Source organism: Schistocerca piceifrons, chromosome 8 (genome assembly GCF_021461385.2).
Source record: "Schistocerca piceifrons isolate TAMUIC-IGC-003096 chromosome 8, iqSchPice1.1, whole genome shotgun sequence".
NCBI classification, from domain to species: Eukaryota; Metazoa; Arthropoda; class Insecta; order Orthoptera; family Acrididae; genus Schistocerca; species Schistocerca piceifrons.
In genome coordinates, this window is record NC_060145.1 from 292,606,086 (window position 1) to 292,630,341 (window position 24,256).

General features: G+C 43.0%; 1 long non-coding RNA gene across 1 annotated transcript in view; it reads right to left on the reverse strand.

The window, feature by feature from the left end:
* The window catches only part of LOC124712046, a 146,140-nt gene extending 145,580 nt beyond the window's left edge, over positions 1-560 (reverse strand). The window contains exon 1 of the long non-coding RNA XR_007005571.1: positions 361-560. This is a non-coding gene — a long non-coding RNA (uncharacterized LOC124712046). The remainder of the gene's footprint in view (positions 1-360) is intronic.
* Positions 561-24,256: the final 23,696 nt, after the last annotated feature.

The following is a 24,256-nucleotide window of genomic DNA, read 5'->3' on the forward strand; positions in this document are numbered from 1 at the left end:
TTTGACAGGGATTGTAACAGAAACGCTCGTAGATGATAACTGGCCAACATCTAAGAACGACGCTGCCTGTCTCACGAATGTCTTTGTTGAAAATGTGAAGGATCGGCTTTCAGCACTAAAGCTAGAAATTTCTTCCATCTATTAGTACCCGGAAAGATAAAGTTACAGTACTGATAACTTGTACAGAGACAAACAAAAATCATCATTCTTTCCGCTTCTTAAGGGAATGCGACTGGAAGAAACTTTGGTCAATGATACATTAAAAAGAACCCTGCGTCACATAACATACTCGGTATAATTTGTTGATTGACAGTGTCGGCGCGGAAGGAAATATTATTCTACAGAAAAATATTCACATACGTTTCTCTGCATGGAGACGGTCATTGTAACAGGAAGCTGATGTACTCCGAAGCACTCACTCACTCCTGTTAGTTCACACTTGCACAGTTCACGCGCGTGGTCCAGCAACTTCACCGGCGCACCTCCCGGCAGCGGATCTGAACGTCCGTTCGCGCACTCGGCCACGAGACGACTAACTATACCTGAGGCTGTCGGTTGCGTGCTCCCCCGCCAGCTGCCGAGTCCGGGCAACCAGCAGGTAGCCCGTATCCCCCCACCACCGCTCCCAAGACACACTCCTGGAAATTGCTGCCCTCTAGCAGTCACACGGCGAACTACTCGAACGCTTGTAGGAGTGAGCCACGACCACACGAGCGGAGGGGCTGGTTTTACATCGCTAACCCTTTTTGGATCAGGTTACTGACAGCCTGTGAGTGTAGTTGGGTTTTGAATTCTACCGCAACCAAACCGCTACCACTTAATGTTTGTGAGAATGATTTCGTTTGATTGATTTTGAAGATAAGCGTCTTTAGTTTTGGGTGATCATATGTTAGGACGCATGGTTCTTATGTCTTGACTTGTTTGCTTGGGTGTTCCAACCGTCGGCCAGTCAATAAAAGTGAGTCTCAACGACAATTTGGTCACTGGGTAATGTCCACAGCAGTACACAGACCTAATTTCTCTGGATGCACCCGCTCTCCTGAATAAATTCCTGCTACCAGCACAGCAACTTTTCTGCATTCAGTAAACTTTACTACTTAGGTCGGGTGTGCCATTAGCATAGAGAGAATCCTAATCATTCGCAATAATTTATGAACAAACGCCCGTCAACTGTATTTCAGATTTTTATTTGCAATGCGTACCGAGGAACAGAAGCTTCTTTGTCAGGATTTTAAACATTCAAATGAGGCTTGCCGTCTGGAGCTGGTGGAGCATTTGCACCTGGGAGATGTTATGTAGTGATACAAATGTTAAAAAAAAAAGAAAAGAAAAAGAGGGCGTTAATGAAAGACAACTTGAGAGTTTTGCAATATTTGCCTGTTGTAAGAAACACTTTCACTGGTGTGCCCTGGCGAAAGTCCTCGAGAATGCGTGCTTTTGTTTTACACATATCGTCACAAGCGTAAGAAGGACATATCAAAAATAGCCCTCTGCGCGACAAAAGACATAGTTTACAGTCCTATTTTATAGATATGAGACACTGGAAAAACAGAACAGCCGTCAACATAATTTTCTTATTATTACGAGAAATTATGTAAATTAAAATGAATATAGTTCCAAAATTTTATCAAGTTTTTGTTTGAATGTACAGGAAAAGATAACATGAAACAAGAGATACAATGAGCGGGATGCCATAAGCCAAAGTTTCTTGAAAGTATTTAGAACTCGAGTGTTCGCCGTCCGTCTTTTCGTTCAGTTTATATGATTTGGTTCTGCGTTTTTGTGCTTGTCTTACCGGTTGGCTTCCGCTGAGCTGCTTTTGGCAGCGTGCCCACTCATAAAAACAAACAAAAAGTCTTTTACTAAGCACGCGGGTAAACTGAAGTCCAAATAACGTGGAGTGGTTTTAGAACGTTGCGTTCACTCAATACTGTATGCTATGCGTGCATCAAACACTAATGGCAGCATTAGACACACAAAATCAAAGCAATGCTAATGGCAGTAAAAGCATACTACGAGGCCCAACTTTCACGTACAACTCAATACAAGTCTACGCAATTAGCGTTGCTAATGGCCTTACACATTGCTGTCGTACAAAGTTTGTCCCTACTCGACCGTGCTGACAAGATCATCCCAGGGTAATGACTGTCTTCCGTGTCCTAGCGCCGTGTTGCTACAAACTTTGAATGACAATTCGCTCATCTTCGTGCTCGTTCGGAAATGATCGTTTCTGATAACAAGCGCCGACTTCTTAATACTCGAATCGTAACATTTGCATACCGGTGTGACTTTAGCACTGTTAATGAACAGTTTCCCTGGTACCTGTGTGTTTTACAGTTATTGGCTTTAGCTTAGTAATTATCAGTGAGCATTGGCGACTTGGTACTGACGTCGTTATCCTCTCCCCAGCAGATAGCGGGAGTCTGGTCTCAGGTTCTCTCTCGCGTCCCAGTAGCCACCTCACTCCACTGCCAGCTTATATGTAGCCACCTGTAGCTTTACTGAGTCATATTCGCCCCACCCATGTGGGAGTAAATGCGTCGGACTCTTTAAAGCGCTGCCCTTCCCACGTTCTTGAATAAAACTTTACCTGTTGCCTCGAAGGATACTACTTTTACAAACTGCGACATATAGAGTACAGTATCACAAACTTCTCTAGATAAGAAAATGTGAGACGGAGACACTTAGTTTTTTCCCTGGCGTCGTAGTTCGTGGAAGTTAATAGGTATAGGCATATTTACACGTCGGTGGCTCATAAATCGTTCCACAGGATATCGCTTGACTACAGTTGTTTGATTAATCATTTTGTGCTGCTTCACAAGCTGAATGAAGGCAAATAAGGAATTTTTTTTCCGTGACATGTGGTACTTAACATTATCGAGCCGTGACACACATTATTATTGATTGCTATTTGTATCTCTAATTAGTTTGCGGAGGCTATTACAAGCAACGCGAAGGATATGATTAAGAATCTACTACTGTTGCGTAAGTTCTTCGGATTCTGATTCCTGTAAACAGAATGAAAAAAGTGAGTAATACATTGCTTAGCAGTTTGTTTCAGTATATCATTCCGAGCCACTGAATGTCACGAGTTTCTTCCCCTAACGTTAGTGTGAAGAGATACATGTTCGGTGAATATACGAATAGGAATAAATTATATTAATTTACGAGTAAAGAATCAGTAAATGAAAATATTTCTACGCTGTTAACCAAATAGCTGCTGTGTTTGATATTAACTGATGTAACGATATTGTTGAACATGTACTTTCTTCCCAAATACGCATTTCTACACGGAATCTTACATAATCTCATACATGCCAAAATATCAAATATAGTTTGGTTATGCTGCACTTTCACAGTTGATAGTTGTCCCTCTTCACATCTGTGCAGACTTGTTGGTTCCGCACGAGTGTTCTTCAGGCTATTGAAATAATATCGTTCGATTCGACCTGTGAGCAGTTTGTGGTCAAAGGTGGGTCAGAAGAAGAAGAGTGGTTGACTACCTATCAAGATTTTGAGACATCCGTAGACGACTTACCACGTAGCTATGTGAGTAATTTGCTGTAGAAACAGTGAAAGATCTCGTGGCCGACATTTCAGCTGTTTTTGAAAATTGTTAACCAAATGCCAGGAATCTTTGCTGCAGTCCGACAGTTCCTTCGTGCCTCATGGATTTATGTTTAAAGGCCGAAGACTGAGCTACCAGCGACCGAAAAGTAAAATTAGACTTTAATAACCCTTCGTTGAGAAGATAATTAGAGATGGAGCGCAATGGATAGTATGACTAAGACACGAAAGGAAATACGCCACCTCTTTCCAAAACGAACAATTGAGTCTTTTGCGTTAAGCATTTAACACAAAGTACAGAAAACGTAAATCAGAACGACCAGGGACGGATTTGAACCATGCACCCTTCGATTAATCTTAATCGCCACGCCACACCGTCAATGCTCAAATACTGATGTTAAAAATGAGTAAGAAAAAAATTACGAGTACTTAAAAATATATCGTACGATTTAAAATACAGTAGAACTGCCTTTCTTCTGCAAACTATTGTTACAAAATTTTGTACTGTTTATAAATTTTTATGTTTCGTGCCTCATCATGAAATTCGCCTTATGACAGTTTCGGTAGAAATAGAGGAAGTTAGGCGTATACATATGGTTACAGGGACCTAGTTCTTCCCGTCGGTTGTCAGCGAATAGAATAAGTTGATGATTAGGTTTTAAAGTCCCGTGGACGACAAGATCTTTAGAGGAGCAGTACAAGTTCGGAATTGGGGAAGGATAGCGAAAGGTATCGGCCTCGTCCTTCTAAAGGAGCCATACTGGTATTTGCTGTCAGCAGTTTAAGAAAACTGCAGACAATCTAAGTCCTGGTGGCCGGTCTGTGATGTGAACCTTTGTCCTCTCGAATGCCAGTCCAGGGTGTTCGCCTCTGCTCCACCTTGATCGGTCGAGTCCCCGGGCACAGAAAATCCCCAAACCGGCTGGAAATCAAACCCTGGACCCTGTGATCCAGAGGCAGCAACGCTAGCCACGAAACAACGAGTTGCAGACATTATCTAATAGTGACAGTTAAAAATGCCTGCAAGTGATAAGCTGTGACTACACTTCAGAAACGGGGCAGTGTGTGGATATTACAAAAACTTCTCAGGTCGAAATTGTGGAAATTGGACTGATACTCCTTTAATTTTGAGGTACACAATGGTACCAGCATTAGGGACGGCAAGAAACTACCGGTTAAAATCGATATCAGTATTTTAATTCTGAATAACCGATAGTTTTCGGTGTTTGTTTTTTCTTGGTTATAACAAGTCTTTTTGTTTCTTTACTAATAACCGGGCAAAAAAAAAAAATAGCAGCAGTGCTAAAATATTTGTTTTCAAATAAACTTTTTTAAAGATCGAGTAATTTTATTCGCAAAGTTTTCACTACTTTGAATTTTGTGTTATTATAGAAAATGGGGAAAAGCGACCAGTGCTATTTTAATGAGAATGCCGATAGAAACGAGCAACAAATACATAGCATAAGAATTGATAATTCATTGCTGAGACTATAATGAACCTGTTACAATGTGGTGTGGCCTATCAGATGGTACGCGGGTACATGCGTTGTGCAAGACTTGTCCAGTCTGATCTACATGGTAGTTTCTCATTGTCGTCGTCGGACATGAGTTGTATTGCAGAATGGCACCATTGCTCTTCTGAATGTATTGTACAAAGTGCGCTATCAGAGAAGTACAGTGCTTCATTTCCTTTAAAAGATTAAAAAGGAGAGGAGATACAACAAATTTTCGATGTAATGTAAGTAGAAAACTTAAAACTGAACAGTTCATTCGTCACTAAAAATTAGACCAAAATTATCAGTCTCAAACGCATAGACACAACGATGTGCTAGCAGACGCCATTTCCCGATGTAAGCGAAAAATCAACCGAAAATTACCGTAAGTACAAATCAACTTATTCTTATCGAACTGTTTTTCGATCTAAAAGCAAATCAAAATGTAAATAACTTAATTACAGAACACTGATGACGATTTACCTCCGTAAAGCGTAACGTGTCTGGTGAAAAAAATAACGTATTTTGTAGCTGCATCGGCAGAACAAAAATACCCTCAAGAAGTTCATTCGTAGTTTACACACGGCAATACAGTGTAGCTTTATACAAGCCTTTATCTGCTTTTAGCCCTTGAAAACGAACAAATGATTACGAAAAACGGAGTTCTTCAGCCTTAGTTTTCACGATTTGATTGATAGTTTTAACGATTTGAAATGGAATGATCATATAAAATTGCCGGCCGGAGAGGCCGTGCGGTTCTAGGCGCTAAAGTCTGGAGCCGAGCGACCGCTACGGTTGCAGGTTCGAATCCTGCCTCGGGCATGGATGTGTGTGATGACCTTAGGTTAGTTAGGTTTAATTAGTTCTAAGTTCTAGGCGACTGATGACCTCAGAAGTTAAATCGCATAGTGCTCAGAGCCATCATATAAAATTAATCGTTGGTAAGGCGGGTGCCAGGTGGAGATTCATTGGGAGAATCCTTAGAAAATGTAGTCCATCGACAAGGGAGGTGGCTTACAAAACACTCATTCGACCTATACTTGAGTATTGCTCATCAGTGTGGAATCCGTACCAGGTCGGGTTGACAGAGGAGATAGAGAAGATCCAAAGAAGAGCGCCGCGTTTCGTTACAGAGTTATGTGGTAAGCGTGATAGCGTTACGGAGATGTTAATCAAACTCAAGTGGCAGACTCTGCAATAGAGGCGCTCTGCATCGTGGTGTAGCTTGCTGTCCAGGTTTCGAGAGAGTGCGTTTCTGGATGAGGTATCGAATATATTGCTCCTCCCTACTTATACCTCCCGAGGAGATCACGAATGTAAAATTAGAGAGATTCGAGCGCGCACGGAGGCTTTCCGGCAGTCGTTCTTCCCGCGAACCATACGCGACTGGAACCGGAAAGGGAGGTAATGACAGTGGCGTGTAAAGTGCCCTCCGCCACACACCGTTGGGTGGCTTGCGGAATATGAATGTAGATGTAGACCCTATAGCGCTGACTAGTCATAATGCCAAACAGTGGTATGATCCTCGATGAGAACAAGATTTTTGAGAACAGTTTCAAAATGTGAGAATCAGTAGGAGAACACTCGTGATATTTTGTAAAAGTCAACCACTTATCATTTTTCGAGAAAAGCTATGAATGCTTTACGGAATAAGTTTTCTTTTATTGGGCTACATGATTTAATATTTTGATTCTACGTCTCTTGAAATTGAGAGAGTTAAAATTTTTCAGTCTTTGTTCGATTTCTACGTTTATTGCATGAAATAATAGGAATAAAAGAACCGAAAATCGGTTATTTCAAAAACCAGATGTTTCGGCCATAACCGCCTGCAGATTTTTCCTCGTTGAAACAGTAAACTATTGTTCGGTAGGTGTATGGAGGTGAATAATTTGTACGTTCCAGTTCTCGTGGAGAAGGTGATTGAGTGAATAGAATATGGAACACATTTTTTTTGTACACGAAATGAGAGCCGGTGTCTGTCGGACGAGCCTAAGCAGCGCACCCTTCGTGCGGTGAGTAATACGAGAAGGGCCGCCTAACTGTTTGTGGCCGTGTATTTGCTTGGCCCACCGATATGGAAATAATGACGCCAGTTACTAACTGCTGGTCAGCACGGGAGAGTATTTCATTATTAACGGCGCCACCGCGTACGCTGGGACAGTCACTGCGGCGGCGACCTTCTCTGGAAGCGTGTGCGCATGCCCAATAGCTCATAGCGGCACACATGCGCCAGCCGCGACGTCTGGCCGGACGGATTTGAATAACAAATTAAGAGAGCCGACAAGATGCCGAGGGAGTAAGCAAAAAAGCAAACATAGCGATATTTATGTCACTCGTTTCAGTTAACCGGTCCGTCCGTCTCTCTACCTTTCTCTCTCTCTTAGCGAACGGCTTTGTGCGGCGGTGTTTAACGAGCCGGGGCAAGAGAACGCGACGACAGGCGGACGGTAAATAACGCCGAGCAGTGGTTCGCTGGGAGCGACCGGAGCCGTAGGTCGCGGTGGAGCCGAATGAGTCCACAGGGATGGATCCGCACGCGAAGGCAGGGACGATCTGGGGAGTGCCTGGTAAAGGAAGAGCTCTCTGTGGGTCACGGGACGTACAGACTCATAGAAGATGGCGTGAACGCTTGAACATCTGTTGCGCAGACAAAAGGAACCAGCTACGAAACCCTCAGCCAACAGGTGTATACTTAACCTTTCGCGGGATTGCACCGGGTGGTTACAATTAAAAGTGCAGTTGCTCACTGAGGTCCATTGTGGGTTGTACACTACCAGCCATTCAAGTTGCTACACCAAGAAGAAATGCAGATGATAAACGGATATTCATTGGACAAATATATTATACTACAACTTGAAAGGTCTCTGTTGCATTCCTTTCATGTTAATTTCTTAAATGTGTTGTCATTTACGGCATAAATTCCTCTTCTAAATTTACTGTGGTGTTTCTGACTATCTGGGAGGAGACTGAGCAGTGAAACGTGTTACTTTTACACATAAACAAGAACGATCTGTCACACTACTACACTTTAAAACACAATCTATATGTAATTCATGCCACACAGTCTCATACAGAACCTACATCCGCTTTCTTTTATATGCTGTATACGATAAGATGAATGAGCAAATGTATTTCTAGTTGCATGCTTGATGGTAGCAGACAAGCCTGTCTGCTAGAGAACGGTAGGACCAACTTTGGAACAGGTAGCTACGCTTTCTAAAAGCAGAGAGGTTTCTATTCTTAGTATGGTCCTGTCCATCCCTTGTCATGTTGATATAGGAAGCTGCCTCTCTGGTCACTTCCGTTTGTATCTGTTAAGCGCGCTCGGTAGGAGCCAGGGCAGTCTGTCCACGGCGAGCGTCTGAAGTGGTAAGATCTCCGGCTAAGCGCGTGTATGCTAAGTCCGTAGGACAATGGATTTCTTAAGTTCAGCCTAACTGAAAATTTAATCACCTTTATTTCAGGTTTAACTCTAAAATATCTAATGTTATCTTAAATTGCAACGCAGTGTAATTCGAGTGTGAAGTTCAGAATATCTTCCTGTACTTGCTTTGTCACTACTTTGTGAATAAAGTGGAACCACATGTTGATCAGTAACTCTAGCTAAGATCATCAATCTTAAATGCGAATGTGCGTGAGATTATAACGTTTCGTTTTCACAATATTTTTCAATATAGCAACTTTTCTTTATGTTCAACCCACGTAGGGTGTACTTTGTGAGACCAGTACCACGTGCTTGTACAATTGTTTGACCCATCAGGTTAATAATAAGACGATAGTAACCAGTTCGAGGTTTTTCTTTTGTAAATTGCTTTTCGATCTAATTTATTTTAATTATCAAAATTATTGTGGAGTTACACTCTTTGTGTAAACCAAATTGACCACGTGAAGCATGTGGTGTAATCATCAAAGTAGCCCTCAGCTATTCTTTTCGGGAAGATTTCACGGAGAGTTAGTATGAATTTAGTATACCAGTGTGTGGTAATTACGTGACGGGCAGGATTGCGCTACGAACGTAACTTCTTTGGGTGAAAATTGAATCGTTTGGTTGTGGTTAATTCCCCCTTGCATATCTTTCAACGTTCTTCGTGTGTTATCTTATGAATGCACTGTTGTATGCAGTCTCCAAATCTTGGCTCAATATTTGATGTGTTCCGTAAAATTACAAACTCACATTTTCACAATCCTAAATAAGGCACCAGTTTAGTTATGAATCAAGTTTAATATGCTGACATTTCAATGACCAATGTTAAAATAAATTTCCAAATATAAACTGATTTATTTCTTTTTATTTAAATTCTATTTTATATATATATATATATATATATATATATATATATATATATATATATATATATATCACTGGTTGTCGTATGACTATTAAAAGATTATAATTAATGTTAGTCTGGTTGGGAATTTGGTAAGCTAGACTGGATACCTGGTGAAACAGTTGCTCAGTAATGCAAGGTTAACTTCCCCAGACAGCTCACAGCTTTTAACCCACTTTTATGGTCTTGAATATCAGCACCGCTTACACCTCAAATTAATGCAACAACATTACAAACTGACATGTGATTACATTTTCACGCAATTTGGATGCATGGATCCTGAGAAATCAGTACACAGAATAACCACCTCTGGCCGTAATAACGGCCTTGATACGCCTGGGCATTGAGTCAAACAAAGCTTGGATGGCGTGTACAGGTACAGCTGCCCATGCAGCTTCAACACGATACCACAGTTCATCACGAGTAGTGACTGGCGTATTGTCACGAGCCAGTTGCTCGGCCACCATTGACCAGACGTTTTCAATTGGTTAGAAATTTGGAGAATGTGCAGGCCAGGGCAGCAGTCGAACTTTTCTGTATCCAGAAAGGCCCACACAGGACCTGCAACATGCGGTCGTGCATTATCCTGCTGAAATGTAGCGTTTCGCAGGGATCGAATGAAGGGTAGAGCCACGGGCCGTAACACATCTTAAATGTAACGTCCACTGTTCAAAGTGCCGTCAATGCGAACAAGAGGTGACCGAGACGTGTAACCAATGGCACCCCATACCATCATGATACGCCAATATGGCGATGACGAATACACGCTTCCAATGTGCGTTCCCCGCGATATCGCCAAACACGGATGCGACCATCATGATGCTGTAAACAGAACCTGGATTCATTCGAAAAAATGACGTTTCGCCATTCGTGCACCCAGGTTCGTCGTTGAGTACACCATCGCAGACGCTCCTGTCTGTGATGAAGCGTCAAGGGTAACCGCAGCCGTGGTCTTCGAGCTGATAGTCCATGCTGCTACGAACGTCGTCGAACTGTTCGTGCAGATGGTTGTTGTCTTGCAAACGTCCCCCTCTGTTGACTCAGGGATCGAGACGTGGCTGCACGATCCGTTACAGCCATGCGGATAAGATGCCTGTCATCTCGACTGCTAGTGATACGAGGCCATTGGGATCCAGCACGGCGCTCCGTATTACCCTCCTGAATCCATCGATTCCATATTCTGCTAACAGTCATTGGATCTCAACCAACGCGAGCAGCAGTGTCTCGATACGATAAACCGCAATCGCGATAGGCTACAATCCGACCTTTATCAAAGTCGGAAAAGTGATGGTACGCATTTCTCCTCCTTACACGAGGCATCACAACAACGTTTCACCAGGCAACGCCGGTCAATTGCTGTTTGTGTGTGAGAAATCGGTTGGAAACTTTCCTCATGTCAGCACGTTGTAAGTGTCGCCACCGGCGCAAACCTAGTGTGAATGCTCTGAAAAGCTAATCACTTGCATATCACAGCATCTTCTTCCTGTCGGTTAAATTTCGCGTCTGTAGCACGTCATCTTCGTGGTGTAGCACTTTTAATGGCCAGTAGTGTAGTTCTCGCATTCAAGCGAACATAGTATATATTCTAACCGATTTACTCTGGGGGGAAAAAATAAATTAGTTCCAATTCTGGCCACCAGGTGCAAATCTGGTGCTCTGAATGCAAGGAAGACATATAGAAACGTTTCCATTTGTAATGGAAACCTGGGCGGAAACTGTCGTTTACACAGCTTGTTCGATATGACCACCGGAATCGTTGAAGAGATGCTGCACAGTGACACATTAGCACCTAGTACGCAAAATTGGAACTAACTTTTTTTCCGGGGTAAACCGGTTCACATCAGCGTATTAATCAAGTTTCGCTGCCATGCGATGATTACAACCTAGTATCGTCCTATGTCAGTAGCTGCGCTTTAATTATAACCACCCGCTAGTAGGCTATATCTTCTATTTCAAGTGCGTTTTCCCTCAAGGGTATTGGCGATCAGTAGTAACGTGATCTGCGTTTGTCCATGGCTTTTATGGACAGCAATTTTCTGCCCAATCCAAACCTCCGGCATAAGTTCAGCAAGTAGTTTAATAATTTACGTCTTGTACCGCGTCTGCTACCAATCTTTCTTTGAAATATTAATTACAGCAAAACACTCCGCCTTCAGGCCGTAAGTGGCCCATCGGGACCATCCGACCATCGTGTCATCTTCAACTAAGGATGCGGATAGGAGGGGCGTGTGGTCAGCACACCTCTCTCCCGGTCGTTATGATGTGTTTCTGTAAGCGGAGCTGCTACTATATAAGCGAGTAGCTCCTCAATTGGGATTACGAGGCAGAGTGAATCCCGAAAAACGGCAACAGCGCATGGCAACTAGGATGGTCACCTATCCAAGTGCTAGCCCAGCCAGACAGCGCTTAACTTCGGTGATCTGACAGGAACCGGTGTATCCACTGCGACAAGGCCGTTGCCATTAGTTACAGCTGGTTGTTCTTATTGTTACGCATTACATGGGCAAAGTATCCAGGTTTCCTTTTCTTGACGGTACTGAGAATTTCTGAATCTATATTCATATTCCATAGTGCTGCCACATTTGTGACTTCATCTGTCCATAGTATCCTTAATATCCTTCAGTGCACCCACATTACAAACGCCTTCACTTCTTACCTAATACTGAGGAGTCCATGACTCAGCTACACAGAGTAACAAAAAGAAAGGAAGGAAGCAAGGTCAGGATTTAACGTCTTGTCGATATAGACGCCATTAGAGGTGGAGCACAAGCTCCAAATGTTTCAAGGATGGGGAAGGAAATCGGTCGTGCCCTTTCAAAAGGACCATCCAGGCATTTGGCTGGAGCTAATTAGGGAAATCACGGAAGATTTAGATCAAGAAGCCGAAGGCGGATTTGAACCGTCGTCCTCCAGAATACGAGTCCACTGTGCTAGCCGCTGCGCACTGTTGCACGATCATATAGTAGGATACTGAACACACAGCATCGAAGTAGTAGACTGCTAAGTTTGATACCTATGTCACGCCTAGTCATAAGTCTCTTCATTCTCTGGAAAGACTTTGTGGCATGATAATTCTGAAGAGAATTTCTTGAGAAAAGTCCCAGGTATCGCCAGTCTGACACACCAAATGTTTAGGTGAAGAAATCTGTTGAATCTTAGAGTTTCCTGAATTTCAACTCGGTTTCCATTTTGTCGTCTTGGCGCTTAAACTGTTGATGTCTTCAGTAACAGAGTTCAGTATTTCTTGCACATGTTCCATCCTGGTTGCAAGAAAGAGATAATTATCAGCAAATCCGATGTGACTGATGACAGCTCCATAATTTTCCTTCGAGAGCAACTCCGTAATATTTTTAGAAGGCCGGCCGGAGTGGCCTAGCGGTTCTAGGCGCTACAGTCTGGAACCACGCGACAGCTACGGTCGCAGGTTCGAATCCTGCCTCGGGCATGGATGTGTGTGATGTCCTTAGGTTAGTTAGGTTCAAGTAGCTCAAAGTTCTAGGGGACTGATGACCTGAGCAGTTAAGTCTCATGGTGCTCAGATCCATTTGAACCATTTTTAGAAGGGACATAACAATGTATTGCTTTCGAGAAGTCGAAGTTCAAAGTTTCATGAGAGTGAAAAATACCATAGAGAAACGTAACTACTCGAGCAGCTTTTGAAAATGTTCACTAGAAATCTCTCTTTGAAATTCTGAAGGTAGCAGGGGTAAAACACAGGGAGGAATAGGTTATTTATAACTGCTACAGAAACCAAACGGCAGTTATAGAAGTCGACGGGCATGAAAGGGAGGCAGTGGTTGAAGGGGAATGAGACAGGACTGTAGCCTATGCCCAGTGTTCTTCAGCCTGTACATTGCGCAAGCAGAAAAGGAAACCAAAGACAAAATTTGGAGTAGGAACTAAAGTTGAGAGAGAAGAAATAAAAACTTTGAGGAACGCCCATGACATTGCAATCCTGTCACAGACAGCAAAGGACTTGGAAGATCAGTTGGCCAGAATGGACAGTATATTGAAAGGATGGTATAATGTGAACATCAACAAAAGGAAAACACGGATAATGGAATGTAGTCGAATTAAATCAAGTGATGCTAAGGGAATTAGATCAGGAAATGAGACACTTAAAATGGTAGTTGAGTTTTGCTATTTGTTCAGATAAATAAGTAATGATGGCAGAAGTAGACTGGCAATCGCAAGAAAAGACTTTCTGAAAAAGAGAAATTTGTTAACATGGAATATAAATTCAGGCGTTAGAAGTCTTTTTGAAGGTATTTTTCTGGAGTGTAGCCATGTATTGAAATGAAACATGGACGATAAACAGTTTAGATGAAAAGCGAACAGAAACTTTCGAAATGCGGTGCTACGGAAGAATGCTGATTAAGTTGGTCGATCACGTAACTAATGGGAAAGTACTGAATAGAATTGGGGAGACGAGAAATTCCTGGATCAACCCGACAAAAAGAAAGGTTCGTTTGATGGGATTCTGAGACGTCAAGCTATGACCAGTTTAGTACTGGAAAGAAGTGTGGGGAGACCAAGAGATGAATACAGTAAGCAGATTCAGAAAGATGTAGGTTGCAGTTCAGGAACGAAGAGGATAGAGTGGCATGGAGAGCTGTACCAACCAGTCTTCGGACTGAAACCACAACAAATTACACACGCCTGATGATGCTTCATTTCAGTGTAACGAAACGTGTTTGGTGACAAAAACGCCCATTTGTTTTTGTAGATGCAAAGACGGAATTAAAGTATCTTCAGTAAGTTTCCAATGTTGTTTCTGAAGATCTGGTAGTAATTAAAATTTTTGTGACTGTGTCTGACAGAGTATAAAACAAATTTCGATCAAAAATTTTGTACATGGCTGCACGTTCAGACACCGTGAATAGTTACAATTGTAAGAAAAACAGCCCTCGGTCACTATTTTTAACAAATTAACCTGGTTTCAACACTGCTACGAGTGTCTTGTTCAGAATTTAAAACAAAGAATGGGCTATATTCTATAACATGGTCAAAGAATAATGATTAAAAACGTATTTTAGGGTATAACTACGGAATTATCGTAAAAGACTGACAGTACTAATATGTCATTTATAAAATAATAAATATGCCAAAAGGGCAATAGTCACAAAGATATTTAAGATAAGGAAAACTCGTTTTGCAACCTGCACCACGCAAGTAACGAGCAGCCCTTAGAGTGGCTCGCCATCACAGTTTCCTTTATCTTAAATATCTTTGCGACTAATGCCCTTTTGGCATATTTATCATTTTATAAATGACATATCAATACTGCCAGTCTTTTAAGATAATTCCGTACTTATACCCTATCATACGTTTTTAGTCATTATTCTGTGACCATGTTATAGAATATAGACCATTCTTTGTTTTAAATTCTGAAGAAGACACCCGTAGCAGTGTTGAAACCAGGTTACTTTGTTAAAAATAGTGACCGAGGGCTGTTTTTCTTTCAATTGTAAATTTCGATCAGTTCTGATTGTAAAAATTTTGGCATTACAGTTGTTGTTCAGACACCTCCAGTCTTCGTCATCAGTGTTTTTTATAAAGCAGACAACCTCGTGATAGCCTTCGCCTGTTCTGCCTGCGCCGAGCGGCTCTAGGCGCTACGGTCTGGCACCGCGCGACCGCTACGGTCGCAGGTTCGAATCCTGCCTCGGGCATGGATGTGTGTGATGTCCTTAGTTAGTTTTAAGTAGTTCTAAGTTCTAGGGGACTGATGACCTCAGATGTTAAGTCCCATAGTGCTCAGAGCCATCTGAACCATTTTTTTGTTCTTCCTGCCGGGCGAGCTGATGATTTCGGACTGGGGGGCTACTGGACCTTAACTCGACTTTTTCTGGTCGCAAATTTCACTGGGCGCCCGAATTTCTAATCGGTGCTGTTTACAGTACAGCGTCAATGAGTGGAGGTAGAGCGAAGATTTCAGAAGTGAGAGATCAGTCTGTTAGTGTGTGTGTGTGTGTGTGTGTGTGAGAGAGAGAGAGAGAGAGAGAGAGAGAGAGAGTGAGAGAGAGAGAGGGGGCGGAGGGAGAGAGATATAAATGGACAGAAAAATTTTGGAAAGTGTGTGTGTGTGTGTGTGTGTGTGTGTGTGTGTGTGCGACAGAGGGAAAAGAGAGAGGCAGAGATAAAGAGGGACAGAAAGAGTGAGTGAGCGAGTGAGTATGTGCATGAGAGGTCGAATCGGAGAGTAACGCGTGGATGTTAGCCCTGGGCGTGAGTGGCTACGGTCTCTGAGATTAAAACCGTGTCCCGTTCCTTTTTTCGTGAGTTCCGGGGGCGGCCGCCTTGAGCGCTGGCATCGGCGCGGCCGGTAGCCCCGGAAGGTGACCACGCTGGGCGGCTTTAATTGAATGCGCTGTCCGCGGCCGGCTGAGCGCCCCCAGGGGACCAGAGAGAGGCGGAGAGGGAGACGGAGGCGGAGGCGCTCTCGTGACGTGGATTATGCCTGCCAGCCGCCTCCCCGTGCCCTGGATTCCTCTTCTTAAAGGGGATGCGCCCAGCTGCGCAGCCGACTTTCGCCCGTGCGTTTTCGGTCTGCCCGAGAACGCGAGCTCAAGACCAGGCGCTCGCATTCCTGTCAGGCGGCGTGGGTCGTCTTTCAATCTTCGGAGCAGAGGAGGTACCTGTTCACTTGCGATCGAGTGCCACACATTAGCCCAGGCAGAAAATTTCTCGGCACTATTCAGAAACAGCAGTCCCGTTATGTTAATAGTTTTTTTAAAAAAATATTGGTTTTTCATTTGAAACAATGTAGCCTTTCACAGGTGCTTTTTATCGTTCGTTGAAACAGTTAAATCAATGGTATTCAGGTACAGATTAACATATGTACCCAGCGTAGTGCAGCTACTCGACGTGGGAAGGAGTCCCTGCAGAAATACTGAGCTGTCCATAACTGCTAAAGTATTGCCGGTGCAGGATTTTGTGGAAGAAGTGACCCCTCTATTATGTCCCATAAATGTTTGATGGCATTCATCTCGGCCCGCCTGGGTGGCGAAATGATTCGCTCGAATTGTCCAGGACGCGTGTGGCGCACTGCCATCCAAAAATTTGCATCGTTTTTCGGGAATATGAACTCCAGGAATGGTTGCAAATAGTATCCAAGAAGCCGAAGACAACCATTTTCAGTCAATGATCGGTTCAGTTGGACCAGAAGACTTATTCTATTCCGTGTAAACACAGTCGACACAATTATGGAGCTGTTACCAGCTTGCGCAGTGCCTTGTTGACAACTTGCGTTCATGGCTGCGTTGGTCCTGCACCACACTAGAACCCTACCATCAGATCTTACCAACTGAAATCGAGACTCATCTGACCAGGACACGGTTTTCCAGTCCTCTAGGATCCATTTGATGTGGTCAAGAGCCCAAGGAGACGCGCTCAGGCGATGTCGTGCTGTTAGCAAATGAACTTTGGTAGGTCGTCTGCTGCCGTAACCCATTAACCCCAGGTTTCACCGCACTGTCCTGACGGATACGTCCCACGTTCATTTTCTTGGTTATTTTGACGGTGTCGCTTGCCAGTTAGCACTTACAGCTCCGGCAAACGCCGCTACTGTCGGTCATTAGCGGAGGCCGTCAGCAATGTGTTGTCTGTGGTGAGGAGAAATTTGGTATTCTCGGCAGAATTTTGACACTGTGGCTCTCGGAATGTTGAATTACCTAACAACTTCCAAAGTAGAATGTCCCACGCGTCTAGCTCCGACTATCATTCCGTGTTGAAAGTCTGTTAATTCCCGTCGTGCTACAACAATCACGTCGGAAACCTTTTCACAGTTCAATGGCAGCTCCGGGCGCAAGCCTCTTCTGTGGGTGTCGTTGTCCCGTGGTGAGTGTAGTATTAACCAGTTGTTGGTTTCGCCTACTGATTCTCGGTCGTATTCTTCAAGTGCTTCTCTTTTTTATGTGTCTTCACGGTTGGCGATTGCAGAGACAGTGTCCTCTTCATGTGGTCTCTTGGTCTCCTCCCCTTTAGAGGAGGAAGAGTGCCACCAGCCTTTTGTGGCTCTCCCGGTCTTCTTTGGTTTCTCCAAGTGGGTTATCAGATATCCAAGTCTTGTTATAGCATTTCGCTGCAGTTTTGCGAAATCTGTCGATCACGAGTGGTTCCTCTGCTGCTTCGTGGAGCTACTTGGCAGGGAAATCTCGTGGTACATGGTAAATCCGTTGGAGCGCTTTATTTTGCAGCTTCTGCAGTTGGTCCATATGTTATTTAGCTCCATTTCCCAAGACGGTGCATGCGTAGTCCATTACCGGACGCACGCACGCTCTGTAGAGATGTAGTCAGTCTGTTATAGGGAGCGACGATTTCTCGTTAATGAGTGGGTACAGTTGACCCAGTCGTTGAGACGATTTCCGCCAGGCTTCGTCAACATGTCTCTTCCAGGCGAGCCCTCTGTCGAAGGTGACTCCTAGGCACATCGCAGAGGTAGTCCACTGTATGTTGGTTCCGAAGAGCTGTACATTCGGTATCGCCAAACTGCGCTTTTTAGTGAGCGCCAGAGCTTGGCTTTTGGTTGCGTTGAAACCAATCCTCTTTTTCGCTGCCCAGCGTTCGAGGTCGAAACAGGCCTCTTGCAGTCTTCTGGGGAGGCTGTCTGGTCTTCGACTCTGCGTGATGAGTGCCGTATCATCAGCATAGATCGCTCGGCGTATGCGTGGCGTTTCTGGAATATCTGCTGTGTAGACACTGTAATGGGTGGGCCCCATTGGAGAACCCTGCGGTACTCCTCCTTCAACAGGTCGTTCCGTAGACAAGGCACTACCCAGTCCGAACTTGAATGTCCTCCCTGTGAGATAACTCTGTAGCAGCTGGATGTATGCTGTCGGGTTGCCATATTTACACATGCTGTACAGCAGTTCCTGGTGCCACACGGTGTCAAAGGCAGTTCCGACAATGCACTGGGCCCTTTTATACCTTGTGCACGCGATACTACCGCCATCTGTCTGTGTGGTTATCGCTTTCCCGTGACTTTTGCCACCTCAGTGTATGTCTGCTACCTACGGGTAACATTACATTACATCTTTTACGTTCGGATATAATAAAATGTTCAAACTGGAGATGCGCGACCTGTAATTGCTTACATTCATTGGATTCAGGAGAAGTCCTTTATTGGCCAAGATCGCAATTTATTATTTTGTTGATTACTAGTTTCGGCTAAAGCTTTTAGCCACCTTCAGGTCTGGATTTACACAAAAACTGCATACAAGAGAAAATGGTTTGGAAGAAACTGCCAAAACGATAGTTCCCTGGCGTAAATACATACTACTAGACAAATTATTTTCTGCGTATAACCACCAAACGGTAGGACACATCGTTAAAAATGTTATGCCGTCTGCATAGCTCAGTGTGAAATAGGTCGATGAAGTATTGATGTGAAATCACTTAAAAATATATATTTACCTTATGAACAAGTATTATGATTCAGGGCTCCATCATATCGAAAGAAAAGTCGAGAACGAACATAATTTTTACCCAAGACTACAAGATCGTAATGTGTTTTATTGTGCTTTCACTCTGCACACGTGGAGTTTATTTAGTGTAATACTATAAAGTAGTGATGCGACGCTCTTTTAGTCTTGGGTAAGAATAATGTAGTCTCATACTTTCTTTTGATATGATGACACACTATGTCACCATACTTGTTAATGATGTATATATATTTTAGGTGATTTTATATTAATGTTTCATCGACCTATATAATATGATTGAGCTACAGAGCACGCACAAAACTTATGACGATGTGTCCTACCTGTTGGTGATCGTACTTAGAAAAAAAGTTTTGTTGTCCAGTATGCATTTATGTCGTGGAACTATTGTTTTGGCAGTTTGTTCCACACAATTCTTTTATATTCAATTTTAAGCCCAGTTACAGATCTAAGACTGGCTAACAACTTTAGCCGAAACTATTGAAAGGTCTCTGTTGGATTCCTTTCATGTTTGATTTCTTAAATCTGTTGTTATTTATGGAAGAAATTCCTCTTCTAAATTTACTGTGGCGTTTCTGACTATCTGGGAGGAGACTGAGTAGTGGAACGTGTTACTTTTACACATAAACAAGAACGATCTGTCACACTACTACACTTTAAAACACAGTTTATATGTAATTCATGTCACACAGTCTCATACGGAACCTACATCCGCTTTCTTTTATATACTGTATATGATAAGATACTACCATCCCCCTTCCCTTCTGTGTGAGAGGATGAATGAGCAAATGTATTTCTAGTTGCATGCTTGAGGGTAGCAGACAAGGCTGTCTGCTAGAGAACAGTAGGACCAACGTCGGAGCAGGTAGCTACGCTTTCTAAAAGCAAAGAGGTTTCTATCCTTAGTATGGTTCTGTCCGTCCGTTGTCATGTTGGTATAGGAAGCTGCCCCTCTGGCCACTTCCGTTTTGTATTTGGGAAGCACGCTCGGTAGGAGCGCAGGGAGTCGATCCGTGGCGAGCGTCTGAAGTGGTAAGATCTCCGGCTAAGCGCGTGTCTGCTAAGTCCGTAGGACAATGGATTTCTTAAGTTCAGCCTAACTGAAAATTTAATCATCTTTATTTCAGGTTTAGCTCTAAAATATCTAATGTTATCTTAAATTGCAGCGCAGTGTAATTCTCGTGTGAAGTTCAGATTATTTTCCGGTAGTTGCTTTGTCACTACTTTATGAGTAAAGTGGAACCACGTGTTGATCAGTAACTCTAACTAAGATCAATCTTAAATGCGAATGCTTGTGTGATTATAACGTCTCGTCTTGACAATACTTTTCAACATAGCAACTTTTCTTTATGTTCAACTCACGTGGGGTGTACTTTGCGAGACCAGTACCACGTGCTTATATAACTGTTTGACCCGTCAGGTTAACAGTAAGACGTTAGTAACCAGTTCGAGGTTTTTCTTTTGTAAATTGCTTTTCGATCTAATTTATTTTAACTATCAAAATTATTGTGGAGTTACACTCTTTGTGTAAACCAAGTTGACCACGTGAAGCATGTGGTGTAATCATCAAAGTACCCCTCAGCTATTCTTTTCGCGAAGATTTCACAAAGAGTTAATATGAATTTAGTATACCAGTGTGTGGTAATTACATGACGGACAGGATTGTGCTACGAACGTAATTTCTTTGGGTGAAAATTTGAATCTGTTGGTAGTGGTTAATTTTCTGTTGCATATGTTTCAATGTTCTTTGTGTGTTGTTTTATAAATGCAGTGTTGTATGCAGACTCCCAATCTTGGCTCTATATTTCATGTGTTCCGTAAGATTACAAACTCACATTTTCACAGTCCTAAACAAGGCCCCAGCTCAGTTATAACTCACGTTTAATATGCTGAAATTTCAATGATCAATCTTAAAATAAATTTCCAAATATAAACTGATTTCTTTCTTTTTTTTTAAAATTTTCTTTTATATATATATTACCGGTTGTTGTATGACTATTAAAAGATTCTAATTAATGTTAGTCTGTTTGAGAATTTGGTAAACCTAGACTAGATACCTGGTGAAACAGTTGCTTAGTAATGCAAGATTAACTTCCCCAGACAGCTCACAGCTTTTAACCCGCTATTATTGAATATCTGTACCCCTGTCATAGGAAATCAAAGTAGCAACCTTACACTATCAGTTAATAAAAACAATAAATTGCGATACTGACCAGTAAAGGATTTTTTTAAATCCAATGAACGTACATGATAAATTGAGAGAGAAAAGCTTCTGACCATAAATCAGCACGAATTTAGAAAGCGTCGGTCGTGCGAAACTCCGTTGGCCATTTTCTGGCACGTTATCCTGTGGACCATGCATGAGGGGTAGTAGCCGGATTCAGTAGACCTAGATCTCCAGAAAGCGTTTGAGAAAATGCCACGATGGAGACTGTCAACAAAGGTTCGAGGTTCGATCATACGGAATAGATTCTTAGATATATCAATGGTTCTAAGAGAATGCTACGGCCGCAGGTTCGAATCCTGCCTCGGGAATGGATGTGTGTGATGTCCTTAGGTTAGTTAGGTTTAAGTAGTTCTAAGTTCTAGGGGACTTATGACCTCAGATGTTAAGTCCCGTAGTACTCAGAGCCATTTGAGCCAATTTTTGGGTTCGAAGAGTTTTTTAAGTAATAGAACCCAGTGCGTATCTCTGGATGGCGAGTGTCCATAGGTGATAAACGCGGCATCACTAATGCAGCAGGGAACCGTTGTAGGCTAGCTCTTGTTATCTGTATACATAAATGATATGCCGGACAGAGCCAACAACAGCCTGCGACTGTTTGCTGATGACGCTGTAGTGCATGGGAAAGTGAGTCTTTGAGTGACTACACTGATACAGGATCACTTGGACACAATTTCTATTTGATGCGACAGAGCAAGGTGGCGCAGTGGTAAGCGCAGTGGACTCGCATTCGGGAGGACGACGGTTCAAACTCGCGTCCGGCCATCCAGATTTAGATTTTCCGTGATTTCCCTAAATCGCTTAAGGCAAATGCCGAGATGGTTCCTTCGAATGGGCACGGCCGCTTTTCTTCTCCAACCTTCCCTAATTTATATACACTTTTATTTTTATTTACACGTCAAGTTCCGTAGGACCAAATTGAGGAGGAAATCTCCACGGTCATGGAACGTGTCAGTACAGGGAATTGCTACATAAAAGTAATTACAGATAAAAATAAATGCTCATGAACTTGAAAAAAGTCAGTCCATAAGTTAAGTAAACGCTATCCGCACTACAATAAGAATCAGATTAATTTTTCAAGGAACTCCTCGACAGAATAGAAGGAGTGACCCATGAGGAAACTCTTCAGTTTCGATTTGAAAGTGCGTGAATTACTGCTAAGATTTTTGAATTCGAGTGGCAGCTTATTGAAAATGGATGCAGCAGTATACTGCACGCCCTTTTGCACAAGAGTTAAGGAAGTCCAATCCAAATGCAGGTTTGATTTCTGCCGAGTACTAACCGAGTGAAAGCTGCTTATTCTTGGGAATGAACTAATATTGGCAACAAGAAACGACAATAAGGAATACACATATTGAGAGGCCCATGTCAAAATACACAAACTCGTGAACAGAGGTCGACAAGAGGTTCCTGAACTCACACCACTTATTGCCCGAACAGCCCGTTTCTGAGCCAAAAATATCCTTGTAGAATGGGAAGAGTTACCCCAAAATATAATACCATACGACATAAGCGACTGAAAATAAGCAAAGCAGACTAATTTTCGTGTCCGAGCTTGTGCTCCATCTCTAATAACCTCGTCGTCAACGGGCATTAAACACTAATCTCCTCTTCCCTGCTGCTATTTGATGTGACGAATGAAGGTTTTCTATAAATGTGGCCAAATGCAAATTGATGAAGATTAGTAGGTGAAACGGTCTTTTGTCGTTAGGTTACGGTATTTATGGTGTGCTGTTTGATACAGTCACCGCGATTAAATATGTAGGCGTAATGCTAAAAACCGATATGAAATGGAACGATCACGGGAGGATGGTAGCGGAGAGGGCGAATGGTCGACCTCGGTTTATAGGGACAATTTTAGTAAACTCCATAAATGAGACCGTGTATAGAAGAAAGTGGGATGCATTTTTGAGTGCTGCTCGGTGTTTGGTTTCCCCACCAGGTCGGATTCAAGGGAGACATCGAAGCAATTCAGAGACGTGCTGCTAGATTTTTTAGGTGATACGTTCGAGCTACATCCGAGTGCTACGGAAATTCTCCGTGAAGTGAAATGGGGAACCCTGGCGCATAGATGGCATTTCGCGTAACACTATTTACAAGTATCTCCGCCCCGGTAGCTGAGTGATGCCGGCACGGTAGCTCAGCGTGTTCGGTCAGAGGGCTGCTCACTCTCTGTAATAAAAAACTAAATAAAGGAATCAACTATCAACTTGAACGGATGACTTGTGACGTCCGCCCAGACCAAACGCAACGAACAATACCGAACAAAATGAGAAAAAAAGCCGGCCGAAGTGGCCGTGCGGTTAAAGGCGCTGCAGTCTGGAACCGCAAGACCGCTACGGTCGCAGGTTCGAACCCTTCCTCGGGCATGGATGTTTGTGATGTCCTTAGGTTAGTTAGGTTTAACTAGTTCTAAGTTCTAGGGGACTAATGACCTCAGCAGTTGAGTCCCATAGTGCTCAGAGCCATTTGAACCATTTTTTTAGAAAAAAAAAGGTCAGCGTGAGAGAATGTCAATCCTAAGGGCCCGGGTTCGATTTCCGGCTGGGTCGGAGATTTTCTCCGCTCATGGACTGGGTGTTGTGTTGTCCTAATCATCATCATCATTTCATCCCCATCGACGCGCAAGTCTCCGAAGTGGCGTCAAATCGAATGACTTGCACCCGGCGAACGGTCTACCCGACGGGAGGCCCTAGTCACACGACATTTATTTATTATTTACAAGTATGTAACGTTGGTAACGTGGTTCTGCCTCGAGTAAACATTTTTGCCCCTTGTTTAACGCACAAAAATGTTTCAATGTGTTTCACGATCATCAATGGGTTCAATTATTTTCTTAGTATGATATGCTGATATTTATATGGCTGTCTGACGTTTGCACTCCAGCCGAGATTTTGCTCCTGTATGCCATTTTTTGTCGAATCTGCTTTTCGTACCTTTGTGTGATACGTGAGCTGTGCTTTCTAGCACACACTGTGTCACTCTTTATCAGATACCAGGTGCGTATCTGATAAACGTTGACTGGTCGTGTCCTTCGCAAGCTTACCACAAGACAGAGTGCGGTACACCACTAATGGTATTGGTTGCAGGCTCTGAGCAACAAATGTCAACTAAATAGAATTAAAAAAACCGGCAACACAAATACAAAACTAAAAAAAAATAAACCACAATGGTAAGTAAATTTTCAGAAAAATAACAGGTGCA